Genomic DNA, 18,672 nt, shown 5'->3' on the forward strand with positions numbered 1-18,672 from the left:
CATGTGAATCATAGCAATAAAAAAATACAGGATTTGTAGTTTTAAGCTGTATTTGAAAGCAAATTTCAATTCCGTCTATTGAATGGGGAAATTATTTCTTTAACGTGCCACCCTTCAAGTCAGCAAAGCATGTAGAAGCCTTGATCTTCTGAGATGCTGGTGCTGTTTCTTGCCCTCCCGTATCAAAGCTAATTTCGTAAGTATTACAGTCAGGAATCTTAGTCATATAAAGACATTTTGTACAATACTTATTAAAAGCCCAGATTTCGTTGCTGTTTGTTTAGCACCCCCTTCAGAATTGATGGCTGATGGTTTATGCTTCTGAGACCTTCCAGAACAAGACCAGAGAGATTTTCTGAATCCCCCTGTGGTTGTTTTTAATTCCATTACAGCTTGTCCTCGTGTATTAACAAGGTAACCTTGTCTTTCCCTTACTTTACTGCTCCGACCTTTCAGGGAAAATGTGATTTTAAAATTGGACACCATCCCAAGATGATGCCAGGAGGACAGAGGATGTTGTTCTTGCAAGCAACATAGTTCCAAAGAGGCAACCCAAGGAAGGTACAGTTCTTTGCATGTGTTTGATCCCCTTGCTACTCAAAGTGTCGTCCACAGACCAACAGCAGTGCTATCACCTGGCAGAATGTTAGAAATGCAAAACTTGGGGCCCCTTCCCAGACCTTCTGAATTAGAATCTGCATTCTAACAAGATGTGGTAGTTTTAGACTATGTCCACAAATTCACTGATACTCCTCTGTTCAGTGGAGCCCAATTCCCCTTGCCTTGAGTGTGGCTGTACTTGGTGACTTGTTTCTTTCTCACCAGTGGTAGAAATGATGGAGTGTGACCGCCAGGGCTGCCAGGTCATAAAAGACATTGCAGCTTTCACCTTTCTCCCTGGGATCACTCCATCTAGGAAAAGCCCGCTGCCATGTGGTGAGAACACTCAAGCAGTTAATCTGTAGAGAGGGTCACATGGCCAAGAGCTGAGATCGCCTGCCAGTAGCCATGTATGGGCGCCATCTTGGGAGTGAATCCTTCAGCCCCAGGCCTACCTTCAGATGCTGTAGCCCCGGGTGACATCCTGCCTGCAACCTCATGAGAGACCCAGAGCCAGAATTGCCCAGCTAAGCCACTCCTCAGGTCCTGACTCTCAGCAACTACTTTATTTATTTATTCATTTATTTTTTAAGATTTTATTTATTTATTTGAGAGAGAGAATGAGAGAGAGAGAGCACATGAGACGGGGGAGGGTCAGAGGGAGCAGCAGGCTCCCTGCCGAGCAGGGAGCCCGACGCGGGACTCCATCCAGGGACTCCAGGATCATGACCTGAGCCGAAGGCAGTCACTTAACCAGCTGAGCCACCCAGGCGCCCTCAGCAACTACTTTCGATAATAAAAGTTTACTGTTTTCAGCTGCTGAGTTTGGGGGTGATTTGCTATACAGCAGTAATTAACCAATACACAACACGTCCAGGTGATTTGGAAGCACATTAGTGCAAGAAGCTGAACTAGACCACGAACTCCTGGACGGCAGAGACCGTTTTAGTCATTTCCATACCTTTGGAGCTTCGCACAAGTGCTTGACACTCAGTAGATTTTTGTTGGACCAAATACAAGGTTAAATTGCCCTGGTGTTGTTTTTCTTTTTTTAAGAAATGAAAGCTTTTTTTTTTTTTTTAAATGAAAGCTTTTTGTAAAAAGTAATGCACGCATTCGCATGGTGAAATATTCCAACAGTGCTAAAGGGTATTTACAGTGACAAGTAAATCTCTCTGTAGACCGCTGTTGCTTATCAGGAAACTGTGACCACCTGCCTTACTTTGTGATTAGCTATTCGCAATCTGTCACATAAGACAGTGCAGTTTTCTTTCTTTTTTTTTTTTTTAGATTTTATTAATTTTTTTTTGAGAGAGAGTGAGAAACAGCATGAGAGGGGAGAGGGTCAGAGGGAGAGGCAGGCTCCCTGCTGAGCCAGGAACCCGATGCGGGGCTTGATCCCAGGCCTCTGGGAGCATGACCTGAGCCAAAGGCAGTTGCTTAACCAACTGAGCCACCCAGGCGCCCCTCATTGTTTTCTTTCTTCTCCCCCTTCCCACTTCCCAAAGAAATAGTTGCCTCGAAATGAAATAATATAAACTACATATAGGTTAAAACACACACACAAAACACTGCTTCCAAACTTATCCCTAAGAAGTAACCACTATTAATAATTCATCGTGTACCTCCCCAGACTCTTTTTTTTTTTTAAGATTTTATTTATTTATCAGAGAGAGAGAGGGACAGAGGCAGGCAGAGGGAGAAGCAGGCTCCTTGCTGAGCAAGGAGCCCAATGTGGGACTTGATCCCAGGACCCTGGGATCATGACCTGAGCCGAAGGCAGAGGCTTAACCGACTGAGCCACCTAGGCGCCCCTACCTCTCCAGACTCTTAAAAAGAAATCTTTTATCCATACATGTACACCTTTGGGTTTGGATCATTCCCCACATGGAATAATACTGTGCATCTTTGATCTGCAGTTTGCATTTTTCTTTTGGTGACCTCTATTGGCCATCTTTCCAACACAATGTGTATAGATCCACCACATTCCTCTGTCTGGCTGCAATACTCTTCCATTTCACAGCTGAGCCACGGCCCCCACTGACACTGCCTCCCTCCCACCCTGCCCTGACTGCTTCACCCACCCAGTTCCTGCCACGGCCCTCGGAGCCCATGCTCTCCTCACCCCCTTTACAGAAACAGTCCGCAGGCGCTGGAAAGCCTTGAACTTAACCACCAGGCCAGTTGGCCTCTAATTTCCCCTCTTTCTCTATCGGTGGACATTTGGGTTATTAATAACACAAAATTTGGGGATCTCTAATGCTTCAGGGACCACCACTGAATACAGTCTCTGTGGAATTTCAGGAGGAAAAACCTCTCGGGGTTCTTACCCCTTTTGGAGATTCAGTACTCTTTTGAGAATGTGATAAGAAGTCTGGATCCTCACCCCAGGGCCTAAGGCCCTCCTTAAAACTTCTTGATCTGGTGATTTGAGGAGAAGAAAATGTGACCTTTCCCAACCTAGGGAACAAAAGAAACCTTTCCTCAAAACTGCTCTTTCCTGGCTCTGCCCAGAGCACAAAGCACTCTATTGCTGAATATGTTTTCAAAGGTTTAAAAGGCTCCTCTTGCTTTCGGGGACGTGCTTCCTCCCACTCCTGTCTCCCGAAATGGCAGCCCTGCAGGGCTGTGACAGAACACGACGGGTCCTTTGATCTGGGATCGTGTAGGAAGATGGGCTCCCCGGCGCGCCAAGGGCAAGGGAAGGTCCTGGGCTTCACGACCCCCTCCTGCGGCCACCAGAGGGCACCCTCGCCCTGAGTTCCGAGTCAGCCCCGCCCCCCCCAACAGCCGTCCCTGCTAGTCACGTCCAGAATGTCACAAGGACAACGCCTAGTGAGCAAGGCGAGGTCATTGCTACGTGTTGTGATAATCGGGCCCCAATAATCCCACCTCCTGATCTCCGCTGGTGAACGGGAATGGGTTGTCACACTTGCACACCGCAAAAAAAAAAAAGGTGGAGGGCTTAGCTGGCTGTTCCGATCTGCGCTGGCCCACTGACTTGAAAGCATCCTTATCAGGGAGGATGCATTTTCTTTTTTAGGAAAGGGAGAGAGGAAAACAGAGGGGAGGAAGATTAGTCTCTCTCCAGGGGTACCACATGGAGAAACCAGCTTCAAGCATCAAGCAGTATCCAAGGGGCCGCGTTGAATATTTATTCATTAGTTCAGGCTGCTCCCTGGACACACCTTGCTCACACATACCTTCTTCTGATTCACATGATTGGCCATTTTACTGAGGAAGGCCATTTGCCCACTTATCTCGTAAGTGACGTCATCCCACACCCTCTCCCTTATCTCTCCATACTTCAGCTTTTTGCCTTGGTACCGCATTCTATCATCGGCCGGTTGTTACGTGCTTTTCTACCATCTCTCCAACACAGTGTGACCCTGTTAAAGGCAGGGGCTGTTCCCACCCCTCACTGGCCCTCCCTCAGCCAATGTTTGATAAACTAATTTGATTTTTTTTTCAAGATTTTATTTTTGCGAGAGAGAGAGAGAGAGAGAGAGAGCAGGAGCAGGAGGGAGGGGCAGAGGGAGAAGCAGGCTCCCCGCTGAGCAGGGAGCCCAATGTGGGGCTCGATCCCAGGACCCTGGGAGCCGAAGGCAGACGCCCAACCAACTGAGCCACCCAGGCGCCCTTGATTAACTAATTTTAGCTTAAAAAAAGTGCCCATGTGAACTCATAAAATGAAACAAAATGAATTGACACAAGTAATGACAATCCTGATCTCAACATAAACATAGCCAGAAACTGTAGGGGGAGCTGATCTGGTGGAGGCCTGAAGGGCATGAAGGGAAAGGACTCACCCGAGGCAGAACAAAGGAGATAGAAGTTTATTGGCTACAGGGCAAGGGAGCAGAGTGCAGGACCACGGAGGAGTGGCTGTCTGCAAGGAGGAGGTGGGGGGCTGTAGTTAAGGGGGGAAGTGAGGAGAGGTAAGGAATTTTCCTTTTTTGGTACCTGCGCCTGGTTGTAAGGAGCCCATTGGTCAGCTAGGGCTTATGGATATTTGGAGGTGGGTCACCTACTGAGCCTGTTTGCCTTCAGCCCAGTGGTCACTGTGGGCCCTTTGACCTTACGCGGGTTTCCATTGCTCAAGCCTGTTGCCCAAAACCAGCCTGTACAGAAACTTCTGCATGAAAGTACAAAGTTGGGAAAGGACGGTCAACCTTGGAGTGTCCTTCAGTCCTCTTGTCCATGTGCGTCCCAGACCTGGCGTGAGCCTGGCAAATATTTAACCCGCGACCATGTCTCAACTCTTCTTCCTCAAAATGCCTTTTATTTATTGCTGCTGTGTTTTGTTTTGTTTTGAGAATTTCCCTTCATGATACTTTCTTCCTTTTTTAAAATCTCAATTCTATTTCTAGGGTTATATAGAATTTTATAATTCTTATTCCTGAAATACCAACTGGGCATGCGCATCCGAATCAACTCTTGAGATTTAAAAAAAAAAATCTGCGGTTCCTCCTGCTCCATCCAGTCCTACTGAAACAGAAGCTACGTGGCTGGCCTAAGGGATGAATATATTTTAAAAACTCACATGGGGCTCTGATGTGCCTGCCTGGCTAAGAATCAGTGGTCCCATTTCCCAAGGGCTTTATTTTAAATCTGCCCCCAAAATGGATGCTTTTCCCCTGCTTTACATTTTATTTTTCTGGGCTGACTGAGGATTTCCATTCTGTTCACCTCTCTTCCTGCACTATTTTCTGCTAAGATGTAACTTCTTGTTCCAGTTTTCTCCCTCCCATTTAGGGCCATGACAGCTGGAAACGTGTTGCAGACCAAGTTGTCTTCATGGGTTGGGAACAATGCTGAAAAGCAGTGCTCCCTGTTCTGCTGGGGCGGGGGGCGCGGGAAGAGCAGCCTTTGTGTAGTATTTTCCATGCTTAGCTTCCAACCGGCTTTATTGCAACAATAAAAACAATTGTGTGGAGATACCACCTGTTGCACTTGCTCGCTGGTGCTCTGTGCATGCCATTTATGTTTAAATAAGCCACGGTCATGAAAAGAATAATTATCTCAATTTTTTGGTTTTAAGGGAGCATACTATTCTAAGTGGAATAGAAAAATTTTCGAACATGAATTTCACAGTCCTTTTTTATAGCATTTAGAAGGGACATAAAACATCTCACCTTTGCTATGATAGGAAGTATTAATTCTCCTAAATGAAGAACCCAGATGTTTTCTTCAGGTATGGTTTGATCCAGGAGCTCAAACCAAATATGTGGCTTCTGTCTCTCTCTCCTCTATGCTTTGCACAGTGTCAACATTAGGCTCACAATGACCCCCCCCCCCCGCATCCCAGTGGCCCTCCTAGTGTGTGGCAGCAGAATTAGAGCAGCACTTCCGTGCATCACCTCCTAACACTCCTCCACCCACAAGAAAGGTGAGGATCTCTTCCTTTAGCTTCTGCAGAAGCGAGGAAACGTTGATTTCCCAGAATTCACAGCACATACCCCTCCCCCCACCTTTAGCCTCATTTTTCTCCAATCAGGTCACGTCCCTCACCATCAACCAATCACTGTGGGCCCAGGGGATTGCGGTGCTCTCATTGGCCAACCTTAGTCACATGGTTGCTCCTGAACCCAGTAGAGTAGAGACAACTCCATCCAACTCCACCCAAGCCACCTGGGCCAAGAGTGGGGTGAGGGTGGTTCCCACAAAGGAAGCCAGAGTTCCCTCACCAGGACGAGGGAGAACAGATGTTGGGCGGGGAAAAGGGCCTGATGTTCCCTGGAGGTCATGATGCGGATGGAACTTGAGTGGTTGTAAATGGGGCATTGGGTTTAGGATGAACTGTGGCAGGGAAGACTGACATGGGGGCGGGACTGACATTACCATAGCGCTCCCCTTGAGAGTGGATGAGGACCTGGGTGAGGGCTCTGTGGCGACAGGCAGCATAGCATGATGGTCTACACCACCTGGGTGTGAATTCTCGCTCTGCCACTTACCAGGTGTTACCTAACCTCTCTGTGCCTTAACTTCCCCACTTGTAAAATGATGGCCCCTGGGTTGTCACGGACGAACCTAAAAACAACATGCTAAATGGAAGAAGCCAATCACAAAGGACCACAGATTATTATTTCATTTACACGAAATGTCCAGAATAGGCAAATCTATAGAGACAGAAAGTAGATTAGTGATTGCCTAGGGTTGGGGCAAAGGAGGTGTTGGGGCGGGTGATAGCTAAGGGGTTCAGGGTTCTTTTGGGAGTAATGAAAATGTTCTAAAACTGTGGGGATGGTTGCACAATTGTGTGAATAGACTAACAGCTACTGAATTGTCATCTTCGATTGGGTAATTGTATGGTATGTGAATTATATCTCAATAAAACTGTAGGGGTTTTTTTTAGAGGTAATATGTGTCGGGTGCTTTTAACAGTGCCTGGCACATCCTCTCTGCCTGCCCCATCAGGCCCGGAGGTCACAGTGGCTTCCAACTGTTGCAGATCCTGGGGGCCCTTCACCAGCCCTCAAGTTTAAGTTTCCTTCATCCTGACCTTGCTTTTATTATCCCCTTTTGGGTGTGCCTCGCTTTCCCACCAGGACACTGACTGCATCAAGACCACCTTTTCAGAAGAAGAGCAGGACCTGTGGGCTACTCAGAAAGGACTTGTCAATTTCATGTGTTCAGTGGACTGGATCACAGAGTGCCCAGACATTTGGCCAAACATTATTCTGGGTGTCTCTGTGAGGGTGTTTTTGGTTGAGATTCACATTTGAATTGGTAGACTGAGTAGAGCAGGTTGCTCTCCTAAATGTGGGTGGGCCTCATCCAATCAGTTGAACACCTGGCTAGAACATCAAGTCTGACTTTCCTGAAAGTAGGGAAAGCAGTCCCAACTGCTGGGCTGGGACATTGGTCTTTTCCTGACTCAGGACTTGAACTGAAACATCAGCTCTTTGGTCTTTTGCAGACTGGAGCTATACCGTTCGTTGGCTCTCCTGGGTCTCCAGCTTGCTGACTGTAGATCTTGGGACTTAACTCACCTCCTCACGTGAGTCTCTTTTTCTCTATATGTAGATCCTCTTGGTTCTGTTTCTCCAAGAGAACCCTGACTAATACAGGACCCAAAGGAAAGATGAGTCAATGGTGAGTTTCAGGCTGAATGACTAGGAAAACTACCAAACTATAGGACAGAAATAAGGAAACCAAATCAAGGGAAGTGGTTGGTTTGGGGAGAAGAAATTATTTTCTTTCATTCACAAACATTTAATATCTGTCCTGTACCAGATAGACTGCCAGCCACTGGGGATTAAAAAATCCACCCAGTTGACTACACTAGAGGCCAAATCCATCCTTGATTCTATCTTCAGCCTCACTCTCAATATTGAATTAATCTTAAGATCTGTAATTTTACCTCCCTGAATTGCCTTCAAATCCATTTCGCTAGAGGTAGGGCGGGCTTCCATCAGAATCACCATTTACCTCCCCACCAATCCTTTTAGATCCATAACATTTTGAAATGATTTCACTCAGGGTTTAGGAGGACCATGGACATATGCGAGGTCGTCGAAGAGCTTTTGTATGTGGAATCGGAAAAGAGAAAGTCATTGGGATTAATCAAAGCACATGGACATAAAGTATATTTTGAAATTCCATATTACTTAAGGTGATAGGAAGGGTGTTGCTAACAATTGTTAAGTGTTTGTTGGGGGGTGAGATAGTGTCTGAAGAAAAATTATCTGCAATGATTCTATAAAATGCCATTAGTCGAAACAGGGCTCAGAGTAGAAGAAAGATGAGTTGGGGGACAGAGGGCATCTCCAGAGAGAAAGGAAAAAGACATCCATCCTGGGTGAGGGCTGAGCCTGGGAGTCCCGCCTCCTGAGAGTCCCTTCATACTTCATACTTTATCCCCCCTAAGGGAAGGGATCTTTTTTTTTTAAAGATTTTATTTATTTATTTGAGAGAGAGAGAATGAGAGACAGCATGAGAGGGAGGAGGGTCAGAGGGAGAAGCAGACTCCCTGCCGAGCAGGAAGCCCGATGCGGGACTCGATCTCGGGACTCCAGGATCATGACCTGAGCCGAAGGCAGTTGCTTAACCAACTGAGCCACCCAGGCGCCCGGGAAGGGATCTTTAAGAGCCACAGCAAGGAGGGACAGCTTGGACCACCCCTGCCTCTTTGGAATTGTGCAGGGCAACCTCCTGTTTATCCACACATTTCCGTGGGAGCCCAGGGGAGGCGCTCAGACCGTTAAATCATCTTGGGTGAGGTGGGGTGGGGGCTTGTCCATTCTCCAGGGAGTGAATCTAACAGCAGGAAGCCTTTTCTCCCCCTTCCTCCTTTCCTTCTTTTTGTTCTAGATGAACAGAGATAAAAGAGGGAATAAATCACTTTACAAGAGACTCTGCTTTTGGTATTGATTTCTAAGCAGCCTTGAGCAAAGCCGGAGAGTATTTGGAACTTGTATCAGGTTTTTAAAAATTCAAACCCATGCCATTTTCCCTGCATTCCCATCATCTCTTCACAAGTATTGGCCACCATCATCTTTTACCTGATGCCACAGTCTCCAAGTGGGGCTCTATGCAGCCAGCATTGTCTCCCTCCACACTGCAATGGGATGTGCCCACGTGACTACATTTGGGCCAGTAAAATACAAGCAGAAGTTCTCAGGTGGGACTTCTAGGAAAGCTTCTTAGGAATGGGGCAGACAGCTAAAACCGGCTTTTTTTGCCTTTCCCCAAATCTTGCTTCCACCTGGGATGTGGATACGATGGCTGGAACTCCAGCACCCATTCTGAAGACAGAGTTCCACATGGGCAAAATGACATGTGTACAGGAATATTTGCTGCAGCCTTATTCATAATAGCAAAAAATTGTAACTAATCTCAGTACCTGCTAGGAGGGGACCAGCCAAACAACTTACGATTCAGCCACACCGGGGATTACTCCGCAGCCATTAAGAAGAATGAGGTGGCTCTATTTGTTTAATATGGAAACATCTCCAAGACTGACTATAATGGGAGTAAACTAAGATGCAGAACAGAGTGTATAAGTATAGCTCAAATCCCAGCTAAAGCACTCCACTAGCCTGATGAGGTGGTGGGCCAGGGGTCAGGGAACTATGGCCAAGGAGCTAAATCTAGCTGTTATTGTGAGTCAGTTTTTATTGAAACACAGCCCTGTCCTTCATTTACATGTCTATGACTGCTTTCCCCCTACAAAGACAGACTTTAATACCTGCAACAGAATCCGAATGGCCCACCAAACCCAAATTATTTACCTACTGGCCCTTTACAGAAAGCACCTGTGACCCCTGATCCAGGCCTTGCTCTCATTATCTCTAAAAATGGGTTGACAGAAACATGCCTTAGTTCACAGGGATTGTAAGGATTATGGAACACAATGAACATAAAAACTACTTAGCTTTTATAGTAAATCCCTCCATAAACAAAGGTAATCATTATGACTTTGTCACTGATCTTATTCTCTTGTCTTCCAGTAGAAACTTCCCTGTAGCTAATTAATAAATATTAATTTTTTTTTTGCAGATCCAAGTAAATTGCTTTAGAAATTAAAGAATAGTTTCCAAATCTAGTAAACGTGTGTGTGTGTGTGTGTGTGTGTGTTGGGGGAGTTGGCACCGAGTTGAGGGTAGGAAACCAATATTTGTCAAGCTCCTACTATGCACCAGGTGTGGGATATAGATGCTTTCCATGTGTTACTTCACTAAAGTCTTATTACCCAGGAAAGGAAACTTGGAGCTCAGAAATAAGGGATGCATAGTCAATGATACCATTAGTAAGTCTGAGCTGGGACTCAAATCCATTGCTGCTTCCCCCCAAAGCACATGCTCTTTCCATGAGAGCAGCACCTCACCGTTGAGCTGTGTCCACTTCAAGGCAAGGTCTTGAACCACTGCACACCTCACCTGTGGTTTGCGCACGACAGTCCTGGTCAATGTGTATTGTCCAACTTACTTATCCATGGCAGCCATTTTCCCTTTCAGGCATGAGTTTGGACAATATGGTCCCCACTGTAATGTACGAGCCTTCAAATATCAGCTCAGTGAGGGTTGCGATCTTCGTTTTGTTTACTGAGTGTTCTCAGCACCTAGAACAGAATATGGCACATGGTAGGTGGTCAATAACTGTGTTGAATCAATGGAATGTTGAGTCAGTAACCCACATAGGTAGCTGCCAGGTGAACAAGAACCACACAGTGGAAAGAGGACTATTCTGTTAAAATAACTCTGAACATGCCTGGATACCTGGCTCTTGGTGCCTCTATGTGGTTACAGCAAACTGCCTCATTTGGGTTTGGGGGATTTTAGTGATAAAAATTGAACACCCACTTCATACCGGATATGGTCCAGGTTGGGCATCCCAAATGAAGGAGGTGAGTATTGTTCAAGGCCGCCTAAAGAACAGGGTCCCCGGGGGGAAGGGGCCTCCTGTTCAGGGTCAGAAATTAAACACATGAAATTGAGCCCTAGGTGGCTTTGCCAAAGAAAAGGGAGGTAGATTATGTGCTCGGCACAGCCCTGACATGAAGGCAGGGCTGATAACCCATCCCTTTTATTCACACAGTATGTCGTGGGCCACTTCCAGCTGCAGAAGAAAGCCTGACCTTTGGAGAGGGCTATAAAAAGACAGCCACATTCGCTCCTTCTTTCCCTACAAGGCACCTTTCACAAAGGAAGAGAAGTGAAGGATCTCTGTGTTCAAGTGAAAGGTACACAAAGGCAACTTGGCATTTTGTCAAGCTGATGGCCAGAGCACAGAGCGGCAAGCAAGATGCTGCTTAGACTGGGACAGCCTGATGCGGTCAGGCAAGAGCCGGACGGTGTGGCTGCCAGCAGAGAGGGGCATCCTTGCCCACCAGCCCTCCAGCACCGTCAGGCTGGGGCGGGGGGCGGTTTAGGAAGCAGCTGGAGAGCTCCAGAGTTCCAGAACCAGGAGTCTGAGATCATTGACAAAGCTAACTCTCAAGGGCTTAGAAATCACATCTACATTTGCGATGAGCTCAACCCAGTAGGATGAAGGGTGTCCTACCCTCCAGTAAGAGGATCCCATGCTTGATTGACTACAACATCCCGGAGGATGACGTTGCTGAATGTTTCAGAGACAGTGAGTGGCCTGTTCGTTCTCCCCATCCTTTGCAGCCTAGGGATGGGATGGGGAGGTTCCAGAGTCAGAAGAGATGGTGAAAAGGCACAAAGTATCAAAGATACCCTTGAGGGGCGCCTGGGTGGCTCAGTTGGTTAAGCGACTGCCTTCGGCTCAGGTCATGATCCTGGAGTCCCAGGATCTAGTCCCGCATCAGGCTCCCTGCTCGGCAGGGAGTCTGCTTCTCCCTCTGACCCTCCTCCCTCTCATGCTCTCTGTCTCTCATTCTCTCTCTCTCAAATAAATAAATAAAATCTAAAAAAAAAAAAACAAAAAACAAAGATACCCTTGAAATAATTTCTTAAATTCCTAGAATATACAACATTGTACCATCCCTATACATCTAGTTTGTTTTTTTCCAGGGCTGGAACGGATCACTGCATTTCTCTGGTTGAGCTCGTAAGTTGTTTCTTGGGACCATACTGAAGGGAAATAGCAATCTTTGGATATTAGACGCACCCAGCAGGTGGGAACTGGATAGAGTGAGGTGAGGAGCAGATTGTCAGCTTCCATCTTGCACTTAACCATGAGCTATGTGCTCGATCGAGTCAGCAGTAGATGGGTGGTTTTCCTGCAATGAATGTTTATACTGGGACTCTAATACCCCCCCAACTCTCTCTCTCTCTCTCTCCCCATTCCCTGCTCCCCCATCTTTCTGCCATAGCACAGGCACATCCGTATAGCATTCGTGGGGTCAGAAAAGTTCTCCCATCTTGGTGCAGGCTTCTCTTCTCCCCAACTTTCATGGGCTGGTAAAATATATTCAGCAAATATTTATTTATTGAGTGATTCTTGTGCCAGGAACTGAGGAGATAATGGGGGCACAAAGCAGATAAAAACCCTGCCCACATTCCAGTGGCAGAGGTGAGTGAGTTGGGACTCTGACCTAGGATCACCCACTTGTCATTTTGCTAAGTTAGGACTTAAGGAGAAAAACAAACCTCCCATGATCATCGTTGCTATCAGTTTCTCCATAGAAGAAAATGGTTATTTTAACATTCAACAGAGAGAAAGAGAAAATTAATATTTTTTTAAAGAATTTATTTATTTGTGTGAGAGAGAGCGAGCATGTGCAAGTGGGGGGAGGAGCAGAGGGGGAGGGAGAGAGACAAGCCGACTCCACCCTGAACCCGATATGGGGCTTGATCTCTCGGCCCTGAGATCATGACCTAAGCCAAAATCAAGAGTCGGACGCTTAACTGATCGAGCCACCCAGGCACCCCTCTTATTATTTTTTTTAAGGCTTTTATTTTTTTTTAAGTAATCTCTATACGCAACAGGGGGCTCAAGCTTACAACCCCCGAGATGCATGCCCCACCGACCGAGCCAGCCAGGCGCCCTGGGCATATTCTTTTTTTTTTTTTTTTTAAGATTTTATTTATTTATTTACTTGACAGAGAGAGAGAGACAGTTAGAGAGGGAACACAAGCAGGCGGAGTGGGAGAGGGAGAAGCAGGCCTTCTGCGGAGTAGGGAGCCCGATGCGGGGCTCGATTCCAGGACCCTGGGATCATGACCTGAGCTGAAAGCAGATGCTTAATGACTGAGCCACCCAGACGCCCCCTGGGCACGCTCTTAAAAGGATATTTTAAGAGCATTCCTTAAAAGGAACCTTATCGTATGCAAATTTCAGTTGTTGGGATTCAGCTGCATAAACAAAACTGCTTTGGGTGTGGGAGAGAACACTTTAAATAGTGTAAACAATTTGGCTCCCCCCCTTTACTTAAAGAGCTGGCTTCCTGTTGTCTCCCATTTCCATGCCTTACAACAGCTCCCTCACCAGGCTGAACGCCTGAAGATACGTATTAGTCATGCAACGTGGCCCATAACTCAAACCAACTCCTTCATCAGGTGCTCAACGGATGGTTTCAATGTTGGAGAAAAATCGGACGGTGATGGTCAAATGAGAGACAGAATATCTATTTCCAAAATAGCAACTTCCTAAGCAAGCAGATTTTCAAATGTATTTTTTTTTTCTTTCAACATCATATTGAAAAAGATGTTCAAGCAGACAGAGAAATTGAATGAATTGTACAGAGGCTGCCCATCTGCCCACCATTTAGATTCTACCCTGAATGTTTAACTTGACTTGCTTCCTCATGTCACCCCTCTCTCCACCCATCAGTTCCAGCTCACTTTTTGGTACATTTCAAAGGCAACAGCTGAGGCCGGGACACATCACCCCGAAACACTTCAGCAACCACATCACTCACTAGAATCCAATTTGCGTTTATGATTTTTTGAGGTAAAACTGAGATCCAGTGAAAGGCACAAGCCTGGAGTGAACGGACTATTCAATGAGTTTTGACAAGTGTGTAATCCAAATCCCTATGCTGATCTATCAAGGGTAATTTGAACGAAATACAATTTTCTTTTGCTATGTGCTGACTTTGAAGTGTCCCTACCCTGTAAGAAGAGACACCACCGTAAATTGAACTTTATGAAAAATTCTCATCATATGTCTTAGTTTGCTCTTTTGCCCCAGACCCTAGGAAACATCATCAGATGCCCATTTGGAAACAATTGACTCGAGACAGTTTGGGGGTGGTTCAGGTTATCAGCACACGAAACCTGGGATCCAATCCCAGCTCTGCTGGCTTCTGGCTCTATGAACTAGGGCAAAGTATGTACCCTGCCTGTATGCCTCAGTTTCCCCATCGACAAAATAAAGATAGAACCTGCCTCATAAGGTTGTTCTGTGTGGTGAGGGTTGAATTAGTTAAATTACATGCAGAGCTTAAGTAGAACGTTGCCAGCCAAGCAGCAAACACTGAGGACACACTGACCCTTATCACCGCATTCATTGGTAGCAGGAGACAGAGAGGAGGAGGTCTCCTATCTGATTCATTAACTTTGTAGACAGTGGCTTTCTGAACTCAGTGATTTTATGTTCTTCTCGGTTCTGAGTCTCTCTGGCCGCGTTGGCCCTCCAGCCAGAAATTTAATGACTGTCAAAATTCTCACCATGACATCACCAGACAATGTCAGTGGGAAGTCTGTGTCCATAAAATGACTCAAACTAGAACTGGAGCAGGGGGGGGATCGGGTTCTTACTCTCTAATTGTGTTGGGTTTTAGTGTAAATCTCATGGCCTTGAATTTAATATTGCGCCATTTTATTGGCACCAAATTGCATTACAGACTCATTAGCTCTCTCTTGGCCCTTCATCTCTGCCAGACCAAAGCTTGCCTTTGACTGATGTTGGTTTCATTATTCAGGACTCTTAAACAGTGTCTCTGAAAACGGAGATCAGGGAAGGACATTTTCCAGTGGAAAGCTCTTTATCAATATAGGGATACTTTGCTGGACTTCTGAAATAAGATTCATTCTTTCATTCAGGCAGCCATTCAACAATTAGAAATTGTGCCTTTGAAATGTACCAAAAGTGAGCTGGAACTGATGGGTGGAGAGAGGGGTGACAATTGAGTGTGTACGAGACAGTTATGGTCCCTGTTCGCAAAAACTCTTACAGTAGGTTTAGGAATACAAACATTTATTTAATAATCACACAAATAATGAATCACAATTAGGACAGAACTGATCCAACAGCAGCCCTTGGAGCAGATACTGTTGGTCGCCTGCTACTGCAAAGGCTGATAATCGTCCCCTAATATTTATTTCCTTTCTTTTCCATAGTAATAAAGCACTTATTTTTAGCAGGATGCGTGCTATCTAGGATAAGGACTACATTTCCCAGCCTCCTTTGCTGTTCTCTGTGGCCATGTATGATTCTGGGACCAATCCCAATGTGTGGAAGGGATTTCTCCCACACCACCAAGCAATTCTCCAACACCAACTGGGTGTCCTGCAGTTCAACTCAATTCTGACACTATGTATCTGAAGACAGAGTCAGATCCCACAGGTTAAGGGCTCAGTCCCACAAGATGGCCCCTCACCACCGCACTTTAGATGCCATTCACAAGGCTAGGCTGTCACCTGGGCTTCTGACCAATCAGAGGTTCTATAGGTCAGAGGTTCCAACACCCCCACCCTCTGGCCTTGGGTTTGATTAATTTGCTAGAGTGGCTCACAGAACTCAGAGAAACCTTCTGCTTAGTAGATTACGGGTTTACTACAAAAGGATGTAACTTCGGAACAGAGGTGGAAGGTATGGGGCAAGGTATTGGGAAAGGGCAGTGGGGGGGGTGTGTGTGTGTGTTCCATGTCCTTTCCAGGCACTGCTCTTCCCCCATCTGCACATGTTCATCTACTGGAAGCTCTCCAAACCCCAAGCTTTTGGATTTTTATGTAAGTTTCATGGTATAGGCATGATTGATTAACTCATTGGCCCTTGGTGATTGATTCAACACCCCTTGGCTCCTGTCCCTGGAGGTCAGGGCGGTGGGACTAAAAGTTCCCAATGTCCTGGGGCGCCTGGGTGGCTCAGTCATTAAGCGTCTGCCTTCGGCTCAGGTCATGATCTCAGGGTCCTGGGATCGAGCCCCACATCGGGCTCCCTGCTGGGCGGGAAGCCTGCTTCTCCCTCCCACTCCCCCTGCTTGCGTTCCCTCTCTCGCTGTCTCTCTCTGTGTGTCAAATAAATAAATAAAATCTTTAAAAAAAAAAAAAGTTCCCAATGTCCTAATCACTCGGTTGATTCTCCTGGCAACCATTCTCCACCTCATTAACATAACAAAAGACACCTCGATTGCTTTCCTCACTTAGGAAATTCCAAAGGTTTTATTTATTTATTTATTTATTTATTTATTTTTGTTTTGTTTTGTTTTCTTTGTTAAGATTTTATTTATTTATTCATGAGAGACAGAGAGAGAGAGAGAGGCAGAGGGAGAAGCAGGCTCCCAAGGAGCAGGGAGCCCGATGCGGGACTCGATCCCAGGACCCCGGGATCATGACCTGAGCCGAAGGCAGACGCTTAACCATCTGAGCCACCCAGGCGCCCGGTTTTATTTATTTATTTACTTATTTATTTTAAGATTTTATTTATTTATTTGACAGAGAGACAGCAAGAGAGGGAACACAGGCAGGGCAAGTGGGAGAGGGAGAAGCAGGCTCCCCGCTGAGCAGGGAGCCCGATGCGGGGCTCGATCCCAGGATCCTGGGATCATGACCTGAGCTGAAGGCGGATGTTTAATGACTGAGCCATCCAGGTGCCCAGAAATTCCAAAGGTTTTAGTTGCTCTGTGCCAGGAATGGGGATGAAGCCCATATATATTTCTTATTTATTTATTTATTTATTTAAGAGCGAGGGATCAAGCAGGGGCGTTGGGAGGAGGGCAGAGGGAGAGGGAGAAGCAGACTCCCTGCTGAGCAGGAATCCCAATGCGGGGCTCGATCCCAGGACCCTGAGATCATGACCTCAGCCGAAGGCAGACGCTTAACCAACTGAGCCACCCAGGCACCCCAATCATATATGTATACCTTATTATAATTTTTTTTTTATGATTTTTTATTTATTTATCTGAGAGAGAGAATGAGAGACAGCGAGCACGAGAGGGAAGAGGGCAGAGGGAGAAGCAGACTCCCTGCCGAGCAGGGAGCCCCATGCGGGACTCGATCCCGGGACTCCAGGATCATGACCTGAGCCGAAGGCAGTCGCTTAACCAACTGAGCCACCCAGGCGCCCCTGTATACCTTATTATAAATCACAACATCCCATCAGGTGACTAAGTTATGGTCAATGCAGTGTTGACAATTCCTTGTCCTGCCCTTCCTTTGTCCTGTTACTTCTTCCCATGGGGTTTGCATCCCCAGTAACACATTCATATGCAAGCCATTCTAGGTTCTGTTTTCTAGGAAATGGAGCTAAAATGCCTTCCCACCTCATGCCACCACCACCCTGCAGCAGGGTTACCAGGAAGAGGCACACTCACGTGACCTCAGACCCCAGTGGGGATTATTATAAGGATCCAAGGAAAAGAGGCCACGGCTGGTCCCTCAAACAGGAAGGAGGTCTGGAACATCAACCAGGCACGTGGCGGCTTTAGTGCCCCAACATCGACTCGGACACTCACCATTCTTGGATCAGCTGCTCGTTCCTACCCTCCTCGGACCTGCCATGGTATCTGTTTCCTCGAGGGCGTGGGGTATTCTGTGGCTTCCGCTTAATTCTGAATCCTGCTTCCTCTTGGCTTCTCTGTCCCATTCAGAATCCCCAAGGGAAAAGATGGGTTTGAGTCATTTAGTCACCATCTAGTATTGGGTGTGGCATTGTCGGCAAAGCTGTGTGGCAGGCTCCTTTGTTGGGGGCTGTCCTGGTGCAGTCACTGGAGAGTAAATATTTAGAAATATATGCATCAATCTGACATTGCTGTAACATCCATAAAAGTGTGACTGATGGGCTTGTCTCTCTGAATAGAGGACAGACCAGCGTGGGTGTTCTGAGTTAACTGTGAGTTGAGCTGTGTGACAGTCATGCATCGGAGAACCAACGGGAAACTTTTAAAGAAACAGCAATAGACCATTTATCATATACAGTCAGAGGAACACTGAGAAAGCTGCAGGAAAGGACTCTGAGCCCACCTTCCAGAAAAGATTCCTAAGCCACACAGCAGAACTTGGCCATCATAGGAGCTGCCTATGGAATCGAGACCCAGCCGTGGGGGGCAGAACCACCCCACCCTTGCCGTCAGCCATCCTAGCAACGTGGGCATCTTGAGCAGCTTCTGTCCCTGTGCCAGAGAATCCAAGAATGTGCTCAGCTTTCGAGCCTCAGATGCAGAAGAAGGCTTGCTGGAGAAGGCTGGCATGGATGGCCAGTGAATGCCACAGTGTCTGTTCACCAACTCCCGAATCCCACAACAACAGGACTCATGTCCTGCTCCCCACCACTGTCACGTGCTCCTGGAATGCGCCAATGCATGGCGCATTCTGTCACCATTACCCCAAATGGCCTCCCTGCATTTCTGCGGCTCAAAATCTTATTCATTCATTCAACAAATCTCTGAAGTGCCGAGCATGGCACTGGGTGCTGGGGAATACCAAGTTGAATCTGGCA

At 46.7% G+C, this 18,672-nt stretch overlaps 1 long non-coding RNA gene across 2 annotated transcripts; it reads left to right on the forward strand.

Annotated features, from left to right (window-relative positions):
• Nucleotides 1-21: 21 nt before the first annotated feature.
• On the forward strand, nt 22-16,182 carry LOC145721572 (uncharacterized). Of its 2 annotated transcripts, XR_014145327.1 has the most exons (4): nt 22-561; nt 7,520-7,600; nt 11,140-11,679; nt 12,081-16,182. It is a non-coding gene; the product is annotated as an uncharacterized LOC145721572 (long non-coding RNA). The 2 variants fall into 2 exon arrangements; XR_014145326.1 differs by lacking the exon at nt 12,081-16,182 and having other exon boundaries at nt 11,140-11,783.
• Nucleotides 16,183-18,672: the final 2,490 nt, after the last annotated feature.

Source organism: Leptonychotes weddellii, chromosome 5, assembly GCF_054177405.1.
Source record: "Leptonychotes weddellii isolate Sample4059 chromosome 5, ASM5417740v2, whole genome shotgun sequence".
NCBI classification, from domain to species: Eukaryota; Metazoa; Chordata; class Mammalia; order Carnivora; family Phocidae; genus Leptonychotes; species Leptonychotes weddellii.